Genomic DNA, 19,941 nt, shown 5'->3' with positions numbered 1-19,941 from the left:
AGTTTCTTCTTACTCCATGAAATAACTTATTACATGTGAAATAAAGTTTAAAAATAGATTACGTTTATGTTTTGAAGAATACTAATTAGCTCATGAAAATTAATATTTTACTATTTGAAAAGTATACGAATATGTTTCTTAGTTTCAAACACATCGCCTTCTCCAGGTGATCCATCATAAAATATGAACGCCAACAAAACTTTGGGAGTAAGTTTTCAACCAACATATCTCGTAATATGATTCATGGGTATTATTTTCTACATTTTGTTTTTCGAACTATTGATATTTTCAAATACTACTTATTTCATAATCTGAATTTTATTGGCAAAAAAAAAAAAATTATGTATAATGCAATTTAGCAGAAAATGGGATTCCAGCCATTGACTCTGAAGTGTGAATATTATTCCTACATTATATACCCTAATGTGCAATATTAGAATTTTATTTCGGGTATAGCAAGTTGGTCCGAAATTCTAACATCAGCTTTTAAGAATCGTGCAGCGTTAACGTTTTACAGTGTTCACACAAGTGTTTATTTCTTTATTTTTATTATTCGAGTTTTATGTTTAGCCATACCTTATTCTTGCGGTTAGACGTCAAGTAAAACAAAAAAAAATGTGTCAGTTAGAATTTCATGACTCTTGTCGTATGTAATAGATGTCGGAAATGTTCAATTCAGTGTAGACAATTTAGGTTTATTTTTTATTCTTTCGCTAATACTTTCACAAACCTCTTTGAGGACAAATATTTGAACGAACAAGGTGAGGAGCTGATAGGATAAAATCAGTTATCACAATCGATTACATCGTCTGCCTTAGTTTATACATAATAACATACAAATATATTGTTTACTTGTTCTGTTTTATTTATCAGTATTATTATTTTAATAACCACGTACCGAACATACTTATCCAAATACAAAGAAACAAAGCCCTATTTATATAAATATATAATTCAGGGGTTTTCCTAATATGCAGTTAATCACAACTGTCCATAGATTTGTAGATTTGAAAATTCACCTACATAAGTGAGTTCTAGTGGATAAACATAAAAAACAACATGTTCCGGAGCTGATAAATAAATGCATTTATTAAAATATTCTTCATTTTTTGTATCATTTGTTACTAGGCCTATATATGGATGCAACAAGGCGTGATGTATTTAAAAAAGTGAAGTTTAAAACACAATTCTGCTGTTGAAAAAAATCTTTAGGAAGAACCGTGGTATAATTGTTCACTTAAAGGCTTGTAATTGAAATCATTTCGTCACGAAGAAGACTGGCGACAATTAGGAGCACTAGCGTAATAACAAATATTATAAGTATGTACATCTAAAAGGAAGGCTTTTGGCTAAATACACTGGCCTATTGCTCTTCTGATTGAGCTCGGCATGGCCAGGTGGTTAATGCACTCGACTTGTAATCCGAGGGTCGCAGGTTCGAATCTCCGTCACACCAAACATGTTCGCCCTTTCAGCCGTGGGGGCGTTATAATGTGACAGTCAATCCCACTATTCGTTAGTAAAAGAGTAGCCCAAGAGTTTGCGGTGGGTGGTGATGACTAGCTGCCTTCCCTCTAGTCTTACACTTCTAAATTAGGGACTGCTAGCGCAGATAGCCCTCGTATAGCTTTGCGCGAAATTCAAAAATAAACAATCTTCTGACTGTACAGTCTTTGCCCCCCAATGGCAGAGCGGTATGTTTGCAGACTTACAACACAAGAAAATGGGTTACGATACCCGTGGTCCGCAGAGCACAGTGAAATGGAATAACAAAACAAAAAATAAAACAATACTAAATTGTGTTTTTCTTAAAATGCAAGTCATTAGATTAAATAATCAGTTTACAACATCTGTTTATTGTAAGAAAACATATGCAGGCTTACATACTCGTTTCTACATTTTTATTCTGGCTTCCTTTAAACGTAATATTATATCCAGTCTTTTTAACAGATCATCTGTTCTGACTACCTCTCTCTTCGTGCCGAAATAATCACCTATAGAAGGTTCTAATGAACATTGGCTGTCCCTTGCATTTCATTTAAGTCCTAATATGCAAATTCTTTTCTAACAAAACTGATCTCCCAAAGTAACAATACACTGCAGGCAAAATACCCGTTAAGACTGATTATCTATTTTTTAGGTAAACGAAGTATCATAGTGAAGTCACCGATTTTAAGAATAATTAATAATAAGTTAAGCTACAAATGATTCTTAAATCGTCTTTCTAGATTCAAAATCATATGTAAAGGCTTATTACCTAACCCTATTCCTTTCGGGATCGTGTATAAATATACGTGGTGGTCGTAACGTCTCTTACATATTGGTAAAACATAAACGCCAGTTACACCTCCGAGCATATGGGATTGTCAAGCAGAATTATTAAGTAATGATAAAGTCCCCCAGATTTCGTAACTCGTATTCATAATGAAAACAGGAACCACCATATCTCGATTAAAATGTCAAAAGTCATCTCGTGTTATCATCCAACATTGAATTTTTAATTAAAGAAGGTTTTTTCTATTGTAATTGAATTCCCAACTTTAAATAGTAACAGAAAATCACTACAATTATGTATGTTTTAAATAATTTGTATAATGTTGTTGCACTATCCTGTTCTTTTTTTTAAATTAACTTCTCCCCTTTATTCTCTAATTCCTCTTTACAAAATGTTAGAACTTTACTGAATAAATTTTTGTATCTGATATTTTATCTTATTTAATATAGCTTGTTGAAGGATGGAATATTTACATTCCGATAGGATTAAATGTTTGTGTTGAAGCGTGTAGAGGGCAGCGTTGTGTGTACCAAGTAATGGATTGTAAGGTCCAAGGCTTGAGACCAAAATACATCACTGAACACGTTCGCATTTTCATCTGTGGGCGCGTTATAAAAGTGAGAGTCAGTTCTGTGTAAATGGTTTATGATGTTAGCTGGTTGTTCTCCTTCTCGTTAACAGTTCAAAATTAGGAGCAGCTATATTTGAACCGTAAAGTCTCTGACCTGACCGTTTAGCATTTGTATCAAGTAAGGCTCACTATATACTCCAGAATGAAACAATATCACCTCATCTTTAGGACGTATTAATTATAGTGACAAATATTACATGTTCCAAGAGCATAAGAAGCAAATTTTCATTTAGACGCATGCAATCAAGAGAACTTGTGTTATAGTAAATGTGTTAGTATCTCAGTGGCTACGTGACAGTAGTACGATAATTGTAGGTTTCGTTTTGAAATTATCAAGTTAAGTACACAAGTGTATGTTGCCATATTCCACGATTTAAAAGCGGGAACAAGTGAAAAAATGATAATATTTTTGTCAACTGTCTATTAAGACCAAATACGATTAAATTTCAGTTTTGCTTAAATTAAAGTCAGACAAAGTAGTTATTCTTTATAAAAATGTGCAATAATAAATATAATTGATAACGATTTTACTTAGAAATAAGAGCAGAACAGAAAGTCAAAGAAATGCTTTATTCAAAACTATGACTTACGAGATACCATTGGTTTAGAACCATCCAAATATTTTCCCGAAAGTTTTGTAAGATTTAAGTCGACTAAATACTTATGAGATTTATGAAAACCTGATCCTAACATGTCGAAATTCTTAAACCACTTTCAGTGCTGTCAGTGAGTTCGACAATGTTTTAATGGCAAGAAAGCTGCGTGAGAATCTGTAATGTTTTTTTCCAGGTGTCGCAGTTTCTTCTCTTGCATTGGCACAATCACCGAATTTATTAATGATGTTTGTTAGACTTGATCAGCCATTGGTACCATCACGAGCCTTGCTGTATCCATGTGACTGGAGGCTGGAGAAGAATAAGCCAGAAAAGAAAGAATCTTTATTCACGAGAAAGCTCTACATGAACATTTTACAATGAATTGTTAAATATGTGTTTGCGTCAGCATGATGTGAGTTGGTGGTAAATTTAAGCGTGCGTCTGTATAGATATTGTGGCGAGGAATGTTTTCAAGAATGAAACCAAAGTCAGTACGTTTGAAATGATGATGTGGAGTGATAAATGTTTTACTACGGAAGCTGTCCACAGACATTACAATGTAACATCCACAATACACTGTGTAAAAACATCGATTATGGTATAATGTATGAAATGCATGTTTCATTGTAAACATTAATTGAAATTAATTTCATAATTTAATTTTCATTCTAGCGTAAAATACATCTTTAATTTTACTGTAAATGAATTATAAATTGTATACATGAAATATAATAAAACTGAAATCACGAGCACTATTCCTTTCTAATAACCGGATCCATGGCCTATATTTGGCCCCGATAACAGAATGATTAATACTGCACACTATCAGAGTATTTTTAATTGCTATGATGTTCTCTAAATTAGATGTGCTTTCTTTATATATATATTTTTGCCTCCAGTAGTCCAGTGGAAGTTTTATAGGGCTAAGAAAACAGGTTTCGAAATTCATGATGGCACAGCACAGATAGCCCATCTTACACCTCTGTACTTAATACCAAACAAATTTTTACTTTTTTGTGAAGAAAAGATCGAATTTCATCCTAAAAGAACGAGTAAAATAATTTTTTAGCGTAAATTACATGGTAAGAAACTCTTAAGCATGAATTCATTGTGATACTTATCAGTAAATAATTTATTGATATTTTCAGTTAGCCAATATTTCTATCCATTTTTTAGTAATCCGTTGAAAAGATTCAAGCTATAGAGTTAACTTTTATTAAAATTATAAAATAAACATGTTTGATCATAACTGACCGCTAGTGATCATATACAGCAAGCGTTGTCACGAGCCCCGATCTTTAGTGATAGAAGTACATGTGTACTATATTCGATACTCCTGTTATTAAATCCATAACTTTCCAATTGCTTCCAAGTGTCTCTATGGGTCAGCGGTAATAGTACAGCCTTAAAACAAAAACGTCCGGGGCTCAATTTAAAATGGTGGACAGAGCGCACATTACCCATTTGTAGCTGTGCGCTAACACATCATTACAAAATAGCTACCAATATATTTATGATTTAATCAATTGAATTGATATATACACCACCAATGAACCTTCTTAAGTGATTTTCCCATGCTGTAAATTTAATTGAAGATTGCATCCACGTCTGTTTCTTGATTGACCACAGTGTTTTTATATTTCTCATCCTATTTGATCTCAACGTTTAAGTTTATATGTTGATTGGCCATAAACGTCCTGCTTGGTGTTTACGTTCAGTATTGGTTGTGGAGTCAATACTTCAAATGACGTCATCACTTTCTGATTGTCTTTGAAACGTTTTTGTAACTGCACAACACGCATAACTTGCTGTTTTAAATTTCAGGATAATAGAACTCTGTGGCTCATGTCGAACCAAATTTACTGGGGAAATGTTTACGTTTATGCTGTTGTTGTTCATCAAAGTTTTGTGGACACCTCGATACTTCATCTAGTCATCTGTTTATAATAACACACTACATCATCTGTATGTTGGGAAGGCCTTGTCAAGAGACAAATTTTCTTGTAGAGCAATTGTTCTCAGATATTTCAGGCGCGCACGCTGCTTTTTATTTCATGTTTTAAAATTAGAAATTTAGTCCTAGTTTTAAAAGAAAGATAAAAACCTAGTTACAAAAATTCGTATTATTAACACTTACCCTTTAATGCAATGTATGCGATTGTTTTTATGGCACGATTGAAGAATATGTGATACCATTTTTATCAATTTTAAGGGGAGAAAATACTGGCAAGTCTATACAAGTAAATGGTGAGTCTATAAGTGAGGAAAGTAATATGTATAAGTATGTGAAAAGCTGAGACATAGCTTATTACAAATTTGTTTATTTTTTTAATGTTAATTGTGTCGTATGCTATAGACATTAGCTCCGTGTAGCACAGTTTGAGAATCCCTGTATTAGAGCTTCGAATCATACCCGAATTGTCTAAAATATATAAAAACTCACACAGAACGATGCAACAAGTTCAAACTAGGTAACCATCGTATATCGTACGTATTTAAAATAATGAATACATCCAACTAGTTTACCTTATAATGCGTCAATTTTTCCTCGTAATATTTGTTGTTGTTAACTTGAGGTACAGTGCATTGGCAGGACCGATTAATATTTCACCTGCCTTGTAATGTATACTTGTACATTACATTGATAAACCCGCTTAATATTTCACAGTCCTTTTAGTGTATAATTGCCTGTCTTGCCATCTTTCTGGTGATTTTGGAATATTGTGTAGCTTTACTTTCGGTGAGCTCAGCTGATAGCCCGATGTGGCTTTGCCATAAGAAAGCATACACAAACACACACACATTACTTTCACCAAATGAATGAACATCCTGAATTATCTGAATGAAGTTTCGAACTCCGTTTATGTTTTTGCAAGCGCCACCAGAATTAAGTTGAGGTATCGCTATTTATTTTAGATTTTGTCTTAGTTTTGTTTTTGACTCGTCTTATCTGCCACTGTAATTGTTGACGCCATCATACCCTTGTACCTCCATATACAAGAGTTTTTAAATTCAATGATAGATTCTCTAACGTCTTTTTCAATGGGTGGTGTACCTTGAAATTAAGGACACCTGCTCTATTTATGGACAATCACTTTTTTCGACCATAATTATAATGGAACATCCCGCATTCTTGATTCTTGATACAATGTGCATCTTTACAACAGTTGCTAATGATTGTATAAAGTAATTCTGAGTTCTTGGAGTGTAGTACTTTTCCTTTATTTTAGATTCGTTTAGTTGACGGTGGTAACGGAGTCATATTTAGCCTGTAACTTTTTTTTTTCCCCATGTTTCTGCCTAGACTTCCTTTATGGTGACCTTTAAGCAGCGTATGATGTCCAACAGACGCTTCGGGTTCTTTCGTATATAAAAAATAATGTTTAGACTGCGAAATATTCTATATCTTAGAAGAAATAGTCAGAAAATTAATATGAGATCTAAGGAAAATGACAGACGAGAAGACTCAAACGAATACATGACCGAAAACTAACCCGATATAAACTTAAAAAATGTTAATCTTTAATCTAAAGAATACAGAGGAAAACTCAAACAGAATAAAAAGCCTGGAAGCACCAATAATCAAAGAATTGAAACCTAATATTAATGACACATCAAGAGTATCACTATATTTACATTGAGTTAATTGAGTCTGAAAAGAGGAAGCTGGTATTAATACGAAGTATTTGATTGAGTGAATTTGCAATTTCAATATACTTGTACATTGTACAAGTTGTACAAAGTTGTACCTAATTGTTTCTCACTGTTACATATGACATATTGTACAGAAATAAATAGATTATTCCACAAATAATTGTTTCAAAAGTCATATTATCAGACCTTTTTTATCTTGTTTCCACTCTGTATATCGGTCTGTAACAGAACATGCGTGTGTAAAATATTTCATAGGCTATCTTTGTTTCATTATGGATTTCCGTTTTTTGTTATTTTTTCTTATACTTGAGCACTTTTCCCAGTTCTTGATTTATCCAATTATCTTCTGTTAATAGCTCGTGCAAACTGCTGAATAGAAAACAGGTAAAGCAAAATATTGCGTGTTTTTGAGGTGAGTATTCGGGCTTCTTTCTATCCATTTGCTAGATCATTTTTTTTTCTCAACTCTCGTGGAAACCTGTTATAGAAAGAACAGTTTCAGGAAATTGGAACATGCAAAACGAGAAGAGCCAAATATAAATGAAAACATGGCTGAAAAACTACTCAAAATAAACTTTTAAAATATTAAAGTAATGAATACAGAGAAAAACCGATATAGAATAAAAATATGGAAGCACTAAGAACCCATGTAGCTTTACTTCAGCCCGTATGGTTTAAGAGCATAATTTTGTTTTGTTGAAAATCAACTGCAGTAGTAAACATTTCTCCTTCTACATATAGAAGTGCTGAATTGCTTAGAAATCACTCTGACGTGGTAATGTCTGTTTAAGTAAGAGCTTCATTGGAGACTATAAGTTCTTTAACCTGACCAGATATAAATGTTGTTGGTCATCCGTAATCTTCGGACAGAATTTGGTCAACCATGTAGAAGAGTATGTAGTATTTGGTCACAGAAAAAGAACCACAATAAACCGAGTCATGGCTTTTAGTTTCAGCTATCACTTTAAGTAAAGGTTACGGCTTAATTACCGTCGTTACTTGTTGCTACGTTAATTCGTCATCAACTCAGTTATCGGCTGCTCTGAAAGAAGCTTGCAGGGATTCAGTAAAGGTTATTGCTCCTGGTGCAGGCGGTTCGTTGGACAGTGGCTAGAGCATAGAAACAACGTCATCAACCTTTACAAATTATGTTTTCTTTACTACCTACACATTTGTTTCGACATGGTGTATGAGTGGATATGTAGTCGTTGTCAAATACTGCTTGGCATACTTAATTTTTCCACATTGTCGACGTGAATACCCAAACAAGTATTTGTCCAAATTACTGACCATTTTATCTTTCTCTATATATTATATTAGCTATCATGTAACGTATACGGTTTTCGAAAATAATTATTTTGAAAAATTGGAACAATTTCATGTCACTTTCCTTCTGCCCACATGGTTTAAGAGCACATTTTAACTGTTAAAAATCGATCGTGTTTAGTATTTTTCTATATACGTGGTAGTGGTGGTATTTACGTCTTTGTATATATGTTTTGAATAATCGTCAGTTGAACATCCTTCGAAGTATTAACACTGAACTTTGAAATGACGCTAATTCAGCCTTATTCTTCTCTCGTACTAGTAGACCCGGCATGGCCAGGTGGGTTAAGGCCTTGGACTCTTAATCTGAGGGTCGCGGGTTCGAATTCCGATCGCACCAAACATGCTCGTCCTTTCAGCCGTAGGGGCGTTATAATGTTACGGTCAATTCCACAATTCGTTGGTAAAAGAGTAGCCCAAAGTTGGCGGTGGGTGGTGATGACTAGCTGCCTTTCCTCTAGTCTTACACTGCTAAATTAGGGACAGCTAGCGCGGGTAACCCTCCAGTAGCTTCGCGCGAAATTCAAAATACAAATGCAAATACTCTCTCGTAGTAATTCAGTTTTACGCAGAAATAGTCATTTTGTAGTTTGTCATCACATACACTAAAAATTGTTAGGCGTGACATCATATTAAACATAGTTGTTATTTTATCAGTGTGAAGATAAGAAATTATTGTTTGAAATATGTACATGGTATTAGAAATAAATTGCTTATTTTGTAGAATAAATCCTTTTCCTTGTGTGAAAACTTTTAATCAAAGAAAGCCAAGGAAGTATTTCACGGCGTTGTATCAGGCGAGTTTATTATCTGTGTAAGCAGATACAATATCGATGAATATAGAATTTTCAGCTTAAGCAACATTAATCACTATATATAGGCCTGTATGTTTATGTACTATAAGGGGATTGAACACAGCGATTTCAGTTTAAGTATAGTCTGTTAACGTTAAATTAAAAATGAACAAGAACGGTATGCATCTATAATGTAACTTTATCAGCGAAATATTGCGCTAATAAAGTTACATTCTGGAGACATTGGTCGTAATTTTATTTACCTTTATATAAATGTCTCATAATAAACTCCAGTTTTCGTTAAACAAAGTTAAGACTAAGATTGTTTGTTTGTTTTTAATTTTGTGCAAAGCTATTCAAGGGCTATTTGCGCTAGCCGTCCCTAATTTAGCAGTGTAAGACTAGAGGAATGGCAGCTAGTCATCACCACCCACTGCCAACTCTTGGGCTACTCTTTTACCAACGAATAGTGGGATTGACCATCACATTATAACGCCCTCACGGCTGAAAGAGCGAGCATGTTTGGTGCGACAGGGATTCGAACCCGCGATCCTCAGATTACGAGTCAAACGCCTTAACGCACCTTAAGCATAAGAATGGTATATAGTTTGCGGTGACCAGTAGAGAGTTCTTAACGCACCTTAAGCGTAAGAATGGTAATAGTTTGCGGTGACCAGTAGAGAGTTCTCAACGCACCTTAATCGTAAGAATGGTATGGAGGTTGCGGTGACCAGCAGAGAGTTCTTAACGCACCTTAAGCGTAAAAATGGTATGGAGTTTGCGGTGACCAGCAGAGAGTTAGTTCTTAACGCACCTTAAGCGTAAGAATGGTATGTAGTTTGCGGTGACCAGCAGAGAGTTCTTAACGCACCTTAAGCGTAAAAATGGTATGTAGTTTGCGGTGATCAGTAGAGAGTTCTTAACGCACCTTTACGTAAGAATGGTATGGAGTTTGCGGTGACCAGTAGAGAGTTCTGTTGTTCGTTTTTTGTAAACTTTTTGAGAATATTTCTTGTATTTTTTTATTTTTTGAATCTACTTCGAAAAATGTTTTTGTTAATTTTCTTCTACTTCTAGAAAATCAGTAGGTGTAATTGACAGGATTTAAATAATGTAGACGTAGACCAAAATCTTCGATTGTAATTTTTTATATCGAGCAAAATTTCCCAGTTTCTTGAAATGCTTATAAAAGCCAAATAAACTTTTTGTTTGTTTGTTCACCTGATAATGATCAGGAACCTACGTTACAAGTAAACTGTTTTTCCTCTCAAGACGTTGAAAAAGTAAGCGGGCGTTTAAGATTAACTAGTAATATTGCATGGAATTTTTAACAAACGTTTTACGAAAGCAAGTCTTTGTAACTGTACGTATACATTGAAACTAATAATCAGTTTGACTTAATTAAATAAGTAGTGCTAGCTTCAACCTGTGATGGATAATAATAACAGAATAAAAACACTTATTAGTTCTTTGCGAGAAATATTCCACTAGCGCAACATAGAAAACCAGTCATATGTCAAATCGATATTTGCGTGTAAGAAAAGGAAAAGAAATATTAAGGAATGAAAGCGTACTTATAGTCAGAAAACGGAGAATGTAATGTATGTTTATTTTATATGAACAACAAACAAAACAGATGGAAAAATGGGTGAGGATTTCGTTTTATGCAGTTTATCTCGAGAGAAGTTAATATTTGTACATACTTGGAAAGAGCTACGAGTAAGAAACAGTGTATAAGTGAGTAAGCTGCACATCATACAAGTAATTTTTTTCTGGAATCACTAACTTATTTACGAGTTTTACAGACATATAAATTATACCTAAGAATAATGAATGTCTTCAAAACGCAGTTAAGTTCAGTTAAGCCTCACATTATCATCAACTCGAAGTATATACAAAAAGCTAATACTAGATATTTGAGGGAGGATTTTGTACCAGAACATAAAATTTATATCTTGTAGGCCTGTTCATGATAATGTATTCATGTAGTGTCTTAATAATGTTACATGATAAAATTAATAATTTAATAGTCATTAAGGTATATTTTCCTTTCTTATTAGTAGTGTACACTTATTCCTAGAGCTTAACAAAGTCATTAACAAAGTATCTATAATTCTCTGTTTTCTGTTCTTGTACTCGAAGAGTGGGAGACAGACATCTTGGATTCTCCCCCCCCTCAACTGCCCTTGATGTACAGTTCAGCTTTGTAAAATATACGTTATGTTCGAAGATTAACTTTATAACACGACGATTTTGAAGTAAGATTTGCTTGTTTTAAACTGAAAATCTCTTAAATATTACTCTTAAGATGTCTTAATGAAAAAGTGAAGAAAAAAAAACTATCGCAGTTGTGAGAATTTTGGTCAAAAAGATTAAATCCCCAACAACTTCAACCTACCATTTATGATATTTAGGCTTTTATTCATCATGAATTTTGAATATCCTAAGCGACACGTGCATGTATTGTAATGTTTTATAAATAATTTTAGTTCTTTACAACTCGCTGGGTATATATATACAAGTCAATCAGAGTAACTTGAAATCAAGTTAGGAAAAAAATCTAAAAAAATGCACTCAAAACAGTAAAACTATACTGGTTCCTCAATCATGTAAAAGACAGTAATAAAAACAAAGTTTTATATGAATCGGAATAGTACATCAACTGTATATTAAAATTGGTCATTTCCTCAAACTAGTAAATTAAACATTATTAGTAAATAATGAACCATTTTTCTTTGATTTATAAGTTAAATTAGAATTGTATTTTACTAATGTGAAATAACCAGTTTGTAAACATACTGTTATTATTATTATTATTATTGAAATACAAACTTGGAGACGGAGAGAGATTGCATGACTACTAACTGTGTGTCATCGTCACTGTGAAAATAATTATCAGTGCGAATTCTCACGTTTGTTCTACCCAGGGGAGTTTTCAAGGACTTTCAAAGGGGTGGTAGTGACGCCAGCGTGATCTTTTGTCTTATACACCTGCTTCAATGTTGTCATCAGTCAGGTTGCATACTGGGTGTCTAGTGTTAGCTATTCCACTAAGAAGCCAGTGTAACTTTTACCTTGACCTAAAATATTTCTACCTGTCTGTAAATCTGTATGTATCTGGTTGAAAGCTTGTTTGCATACGTGTCTCCCTTTCGAGAAAAAATTAGTAATTTACTACCCCTTATAGTCTGTATTCGTTGGAATGATAATTGTTCTATAAAACCCATAATGTTTTAAAGCAACGGAGGGTAAAACCTTTTGAGTATCTCAAGGATCTTATCTTGTGTTCATCATCAGTTTCATCTATATGAACGTTGATTCCAATATTTTAGTACGTGAGAGACGTTTCTGTCCGATAAGTCTTCAGTGACTAGGGGGTAAGTTGAAAGGCCTATAGCGCTAAAACCGGGTTTTGATACCTGAAACAGGCACAGCACATACAGTTGTGTAGCTTTGTGCTGAACAACAAAGATTAACCTAGTCTTTATACTTCGATCATATATGGAAGTATTTCATATGAAAGCTCAACTTCTTTAACCTTCACCACGACATTTTGAGGAAATTTGATCATTAAACATGAATTCCAAATTATGTTTTTACTAAGTTATAGTTTGTATCAAAATATTCTACGAATGGACAAGAACGATTGAGATTAACATGGTTGGTGGTTTACTTTAGTGTTCATCATATTAATTAACTACCAAAAAACTTCTGAAATGAAGTCTCCATTTTGTATTATCAAGTGAAAATCATTATAAGTCGATTTATCAGACCTCAGTCTGTTTTTTTTTCACTTAATTGTTTATACACAAACTTCTAATTTTATAATTCCATTCAACTTTCTATGTTATAAATTAGAGCATTTATTTATTGCAACTTATGCAATAAACAAAAATAAACGTGAATGCTCACTGAAAACAATGTTTAGATGTTATATATCTCAGGACACAGATGAGCGTATAGATGTTATATGTAACAAATATTTCATTTTGATTCAAGGTACAGATAGACTTTGAAGGAAGAAACGTGTAGATGTTATATGTAACTATCATTTTCATTCGAGGCACAGATAAGCTTTGAAGGAAGAAACGTGTAGATGTTATGTGTAACTATCATTTTCATTCGAGGCACAGATAAGCTTTGAAGGAAGAAACGTGTAGATGTTATGTGTAACTATCATTTTCATTCGAGGCACAGATGAGCTTTGAAGGAAGAAACGTGTAGATGTTATGTGTAACTATCATTTTCATTCGAGGCACAGATAAGCTTTGAAGGAAGAAACGTGTAGATGTTATGTGTAACTATCATTTTCATTCGAGGCACAGATGAGCTTTGAAGGAAGAAACGTGTAGATGTTATATGTAACTATCATTTTCATTCGAAGCACAGATGAGCTGTGAAGGAAGAAACGTGTAGATGTTATACGTAACTGTATCCATTGAACCCTAGCCTTCCCGAAACAGCTGGAGAATAGGTATTCCTATTATTTCATGGGAAGAAATATTAGTTAAGTCTTTGGGTGCAAGGTGTAAAGATTTTCTTGTGATGAATTGATGGAACAAGTGCTGGGAAACCGTTGTTGTACAATATGCAGATTGGGGAATCGCCTAGGAGGAGTCGCATACTTTGGACGTGGCATCCTTACGACGTAGCCTTTTGTAGTAAAAACTGCTCTGCAGCCTATTTCAAGAGGCACGGACGTCAGATAGAACATTACCTGACGTGTCAACATTAACTGTAACGACGTGTTGAATTCCAAAATCGTTTTGATATTACGCACTTAACCTTTCTGTAGTTTCGATCAGATATATCAGACGTTAAATCTATAGGCTTAACTGTTAAGATATAACGTCTTGAAAGGCAGCAAAATAAAACGACATTGTTGGATTCGATCGCTGTTAAACAAAGGATCTAACTTCACTATCTATATGTATGTGTGTATGCTTTACATGTATATTTTTTCTTACAAAAATTCTAATGAATTTCCAATTAGCATTTGAGTACAATATGTAATTTGGATTAATCTGTTTAGTTTGTGCAGTTATATGTACTGTGTTAGTGATGTCAAGCCGGCTTGAGTTTGTTTAACTTGTTCCTGTATGATCTTGATCAGCAATTAGCAGTCTCGATCTGTACTTGTCTATACTAGGCCCGGTATGGCCAGGTGGATAAGGCGCTTAACTCGTAATCCGAGGGTTGCGGGTTCGAATCCCCGTCACACCAAACATGTTCGCCCTTTCAGCAGTGTGAGCGTTATAATGTGACGGTCAATCCCACTATTCGTTGGTAAAAGAGTAGCCCAAGAAATGGCGGTGGCTGGTGATGACTAGTTGCCTTCCCTCTAGTTTTACACTACTAAATTAGCAACGGCTAGCACAGATAGCCGTCGAGTAGCTTTGCCCGAAATTCAAAACAAACCAAACCAAACCAAATGTTATTAAAACTTCTTTGGCATGTAACTATAACCATATTATTTAATAAAAGGCATTTTTATTCTTATTTAAAATTTTATGATGTCGCATATGAAGAAGGTGAATGACAGGTTTTTATCTATAAAACTGACAACCATTCATAAGCATAGACTATATATTAATAGTACATTACATTTCATAGACATAAGAAGCAGAAAAAAAAATTAGTAGGGCAACCAGTTGCATTCACTTTATATGGATTTATGCGCATTACGGTTTAAAGTGTCTACCAAAGTATCTGTGTAATATTCAGAACTTATTTATGATTTTCATCGATTGTCATATAATTTTCCATTTCATGCTTGTATATTCTAGCTGTGTACGAGTTAGGCAGGGTAAAGGTATTGATTTTGGAATCAATTGAAAGTTAGTTTGTTTTTTACGAACAATGCTAACAAAATCGGATGTGAGGATAAAAGAAAAACATGTCGCAAGTTACATGTCTTATTTTTCACATATTACCAGTTAAAAGAGGTAAATTTCAATCGCATGTTACAGAGTAAACGCATTTTACTCGCATGCAAAAAATATTCCCTGTTTCAAATTACTCTGGCATTTTTAGTAAAAATATGAACTGTTGCGCAGATCTATACGCTCATTTGTATATAATGCAAGAAACACAAATGATCGTAAATACTTTTTGTTGTTGTTTCTCTAAGCGTAAAGCTGCACAATGAGTTATATACGCTCTGCCCACTGCAGGTTTCGAAGCCATCAAACTTAACACTGAAACACGTGCTGATGTCTCAACGCGAACCGTGTTAATTACGATACATTGCTTCTATTGTTCCATGGTCTTACTCGTATCACTTCGACAAAATACAGGTGTGGTGTCACGAATGTTTTAAGAATATTGGTTGTCTGTAAGGTGTTTTCTACACACACCATCTACAAAAGTGTGTAAAATAGTGCAATTCATAGAGTGAAATATCAGGACTATATGCAGTTGGAGAAGGACTGTCCATTCAATCTACACAGTTGCATTAATTGCACGGTTAACAGTATGAGAGTTTGACATTGTTCTATTTTATCTTGTTCCAAAAGAACATTTATACAATAACAGCGGATCAGTGTTAGCTTGTGGAAAACAAAAATTGCTTTCGACCTGCATATGGGAAAGAAAATCCTGTTTGTTTCTGAACAACTTTTGCATATTAACTTATATCAGAGAAGTAATTTTGCTAATTTATTATTACTATACTGTACAAATTTCACACATACATGTTTAAGTACATCTTGTTCAAACCGAAGTTCTCTAGAATGGCTCTAATTGCTTGCTATGCACCATTGCGACATCATATCGTGAGAGCTGTGCAAAACCTATTTTTATGTTACTGAGTGCTGTAAAAACGTTGTCTTTCGAATGAAATAACTTTTGCCTAATAACACCTGGTATCATAACTTTACATCGACATCATTCGAAATTAGATCATCTTTGTTTTTATATTTTCAATCTCACGACTGCAAATTTTATATTTAGCGAAATTAGGATTCAAACTGAACCTAGTTATCTCTATCGAATTATGGAATAATTCTTCCCAAAAAAATTTTGTACGTTTATTGTTGTAATTTAAAAATTAAAGACAATGTTTCTTTGTTTTTGAATCTCGCACAAAGCTACACGAGGGCTATCCGCGCTAGCTGTCCCTAATTTAGCAGTGTAAGACTAGAGGGAAGACAGCCAGTCACCACCGCCCACCGCCAACTCCTGGATTGGTCTTTTACCAACGAATAGTGAGATTGACTGTCACATTATAACGCCCCCACAGCTGAAAAGGCGAGCATGTTTGGTGTGACGGGGATTCGAACCCGCAACCCTCAGATTACGAGTCGAGCGCCCTAACCACCTGGCCATGTCGGTGTAACGATTTCAAACTATCCCCTGTAAATGTTACCCCAGGTAATTTGAATTCTTTTTCATATTACCGGAGGTTAGGACAAAATCGATTTCAGGTTACCTCCGGGGTAGTCTGAAATCGATTTCTAGGCCTTTTGCCTCTTATCATGTACTTAAATACGTACTCGACACGCACTACAAATGTTAAAAGCAATCATTATATTTGTCATTTTGGAGTTAGAAGAAGGAATAATTTGAAATTAAGGGGGGTAATTTAAAATCGATTTCATGTTACTCCCCCGGTACTCTGAAAACGATTTCATATTACCGGGGGGTATTTGAAATCGTTACACCGGGCCGTTAAAAACGAAACAGAGTATTTTGAAGTTGTTCAATAAAAACTAATAACTTGTTCAAAGCTTTCGTGGATATAATTTATCAAGGACGTAAAGGCGTATGAAGTAGAACTTAAAAGTGTAGTTAAAGCAAAACCTTCAGTCGTTTTATAAGAAATGGCATTTTATTACAAATACTGTAAACAGAGTAATGACATGGTACATCAATGTTTAACTGTGCATAACAACCACATGAAGTAATTTAGTTATTCAAGGTGGACGAAAACTTGTAGTTTTGAAAAGAAAAAGTTAATTGCACTTCGTTGTGTTTAATGGTTTTTACTGACAGTATTAATGATTTGAAAGAGATTAGGCCTAATCTAAGTATCGGCATAGTAGTGACTGTTGAAATATCGTCGTTTAAGGTTTCCTGAATATCCCCACATACACCTAGGGAATCATTAGTAGAATGCTAAATATCCTGCTGCTAAGTTGTGCGTCATTAATCGCGCATGGGGATGCAGTAGTCGCATCTTAAAACACTTACATGTATGTATATAACATAGTTTGTTTTGGTTTTTTTATGAATTTCGCGCAAAGCTACTCAAGAGCTATCTACGCTAGTTTGTTTTGTGACTCCTGTTTAGTTTTTAAAAGATTAATGTAAAATCAGCAAATATCACCTTAATAAGTGCCGGAAAAGTCTGATTTTTTTGTTTTGGAATTAAAGGAGAAGTCTACAATCTAATTGTTATGGAAGTTTGTAATAGAAATAGAGTCTAATTCAGTAAATGTGAAACATGAAGTCTATACATTGTTCCCGAATCGCAAAGCCCTCAAGCAATATTGAATTTAGAAGAAATGATCTTGTGTGTTGAAGTTCTAAGTTTATTTGGAAGTGTTACAAATGTGGTTTCGAATCTTTTATATGAATGGATCTTCACCAAACTTGGTATGGAGGTTAGTTAAATTTATGCTGCGAACGTACAAATTTTCCATTTAGCTTTTATGAGCGTTTTTGCGATTTTTACCATTACTTTGTCCCGGTATTGATGGACCTTTACCAACTTGGACAAGAATATTTGTTGGATTCATGCAGAGATACATACAAACTTGCAATTTCACATTTTATAATTTGAAGTTTATATGGACGTTTTTGCGTATTTTGTTTTGGAACTGCATATAAGAGAAACAACTTTTCATGTTATAAGATAATTATATTTACTTAACCTTTCATTAATCTTGAATTTACGTAACTTCCGTCCAGGATCGGGTACACTAGTGTAATTATAACCAATGTATACTTATATTACACTTTTTTACTATTACTTCACAAAACAACTTTCACACGGACAGAACTTTATTATCGAGTGATATTTAGACGGAAATCTCCATGTTTCTAATTATAGAGTAAAGTTTGTGTGGGAAACAACTACGCCAAGATTTCGCGCTAAATTTCTAATTTTTCTATATACTGAGAATAGCAGCATAAGACTAGAGAAAGATAACTAGTTGTTATCACCCATTGGCAGCTCTTAAGCTACTCTTTTTCCAACAAATAGTTGAATTGATCGAAACATTATAACGCTCACATGGCTGAAAGGGTGACCATGTTTGGTATGACTGGAGAAACCCGCGTCTCTTGTTACGAGTAGAGCGTTCTAATCACCTGGCCATGCGGGAACACATTATAGAAACAACAACAACAAAAATTAAAATTCATAAAAGTGATTGACAAACATACTCGGTAATATGGGTTTATCTGCAGTAAAACCATCATAAAATAATACGAACCATAGATAGGAAATAAAAGAAGCCTCCTACATCCACCTAACCGATAACTCAGTCAGTCAGTCAGTCTACCATAGAAGTGAAAAACTCAGAATACAACGCCCTCTTGAGAGCGTTAAAATAGTTGATTCATGTTTTAATGGAGTATAGACCCAGTCAAGTGGATAGCATAAGCGGAATATGCGCCTCTAAGTAGTTTAGAAGAAACAAAAAACCGGGTTTAGATAGCTATGGGAGGAGGTAAAGCACAGGTAATCCTTCATATAGTTTTGTGCTCAACAACAACAACAAAAGACAACAAAGATCCAAGATTGAACTTTGGCTATTGCAAACGTAAAAGTAATCCTGAGGACTTTTCTGGAGACAACAGTGGATTAACAGTTGAAATATAGGATTAACAAACCAGTCATTAATTAGACTTGTTAGACTTTGGTGTTCGTATAGATCAGTAAATATGACAGCAATTATCTTAAGAACTATTACCCTAGTAAAATAATAAATGTTTCTTATAATCACTCAAATTACTTTTTCTTCTTTTGTTTGCATGATGATTCCATATTATCCACGTAATCTTCGTGGAATTCCAAATAATTGGATTGTTTAAAGTTTGCTGGTTACAATCACCAGTTAAAAAATTTCGTTTTGGGAAAAGAAATTAATAGAATAGTTTTTGAATTTCTACTTGGACAGAATACTTTTAGGAGTATTGAGTTAGTGCTTAAGATAAATGCCCTTGCTTTGTGCAAAAACAAGAAAGAAAGAGTACAATAACTCGAAAAACTAATGTAATCAATCAAATTTGTACACAGAATATGCTTTCATTTTATTTATTTTTTATTCGTTGTCATAGTCTGCTCTTGTCTTTCATGTTTCTAAAATGTTGGACTACTCTATAAAGTTTTATTTTTGCGTTTAGTATTTTTCTGTTTGTTTTTATACCCACACAATAAATAGAAAATTCAAGTTGTAAATATATAATTTTGAAGTTGATCTGTAGGTGGTTTTCACGATGCATATTACTTTGATAAATTAGTTTCCGAAATATACATACACAGATAATCCTGTCCTAAAAGGGTTCACTCTGTGAGTTCGAGAGATCACGCATTACTTACCATTTTTGGGGTAACACTTTATTGAAAGCTCTTTTATCTTAAACTTTTATCGAGTTATTATTAACCTTTATCAACTCAATAAGAACCGGGTAAAACTAATTATGTATATTATATACATA

This window comes from Tachypleus tridentatus, chromosome 7, assembly GCF_004210375.1.
Source record: "Tachypleus tridentatus isolate NWPU-2018 chromosome 7, ASM421037v1, whole genome shotgun sequence".
NCBI classification, from domain to species: domain Eukaryota; kingdom Metazoa; phylum Arthropoda; class Merostomata; order Xiphosura; family Limulidae; genus Tachypleus; species Tachypleus tridentatus.
The sequence above is the reverse complement of the archived record's forward strand: the minus strand, read 5'-3'. Positions refer to the sequence as shown.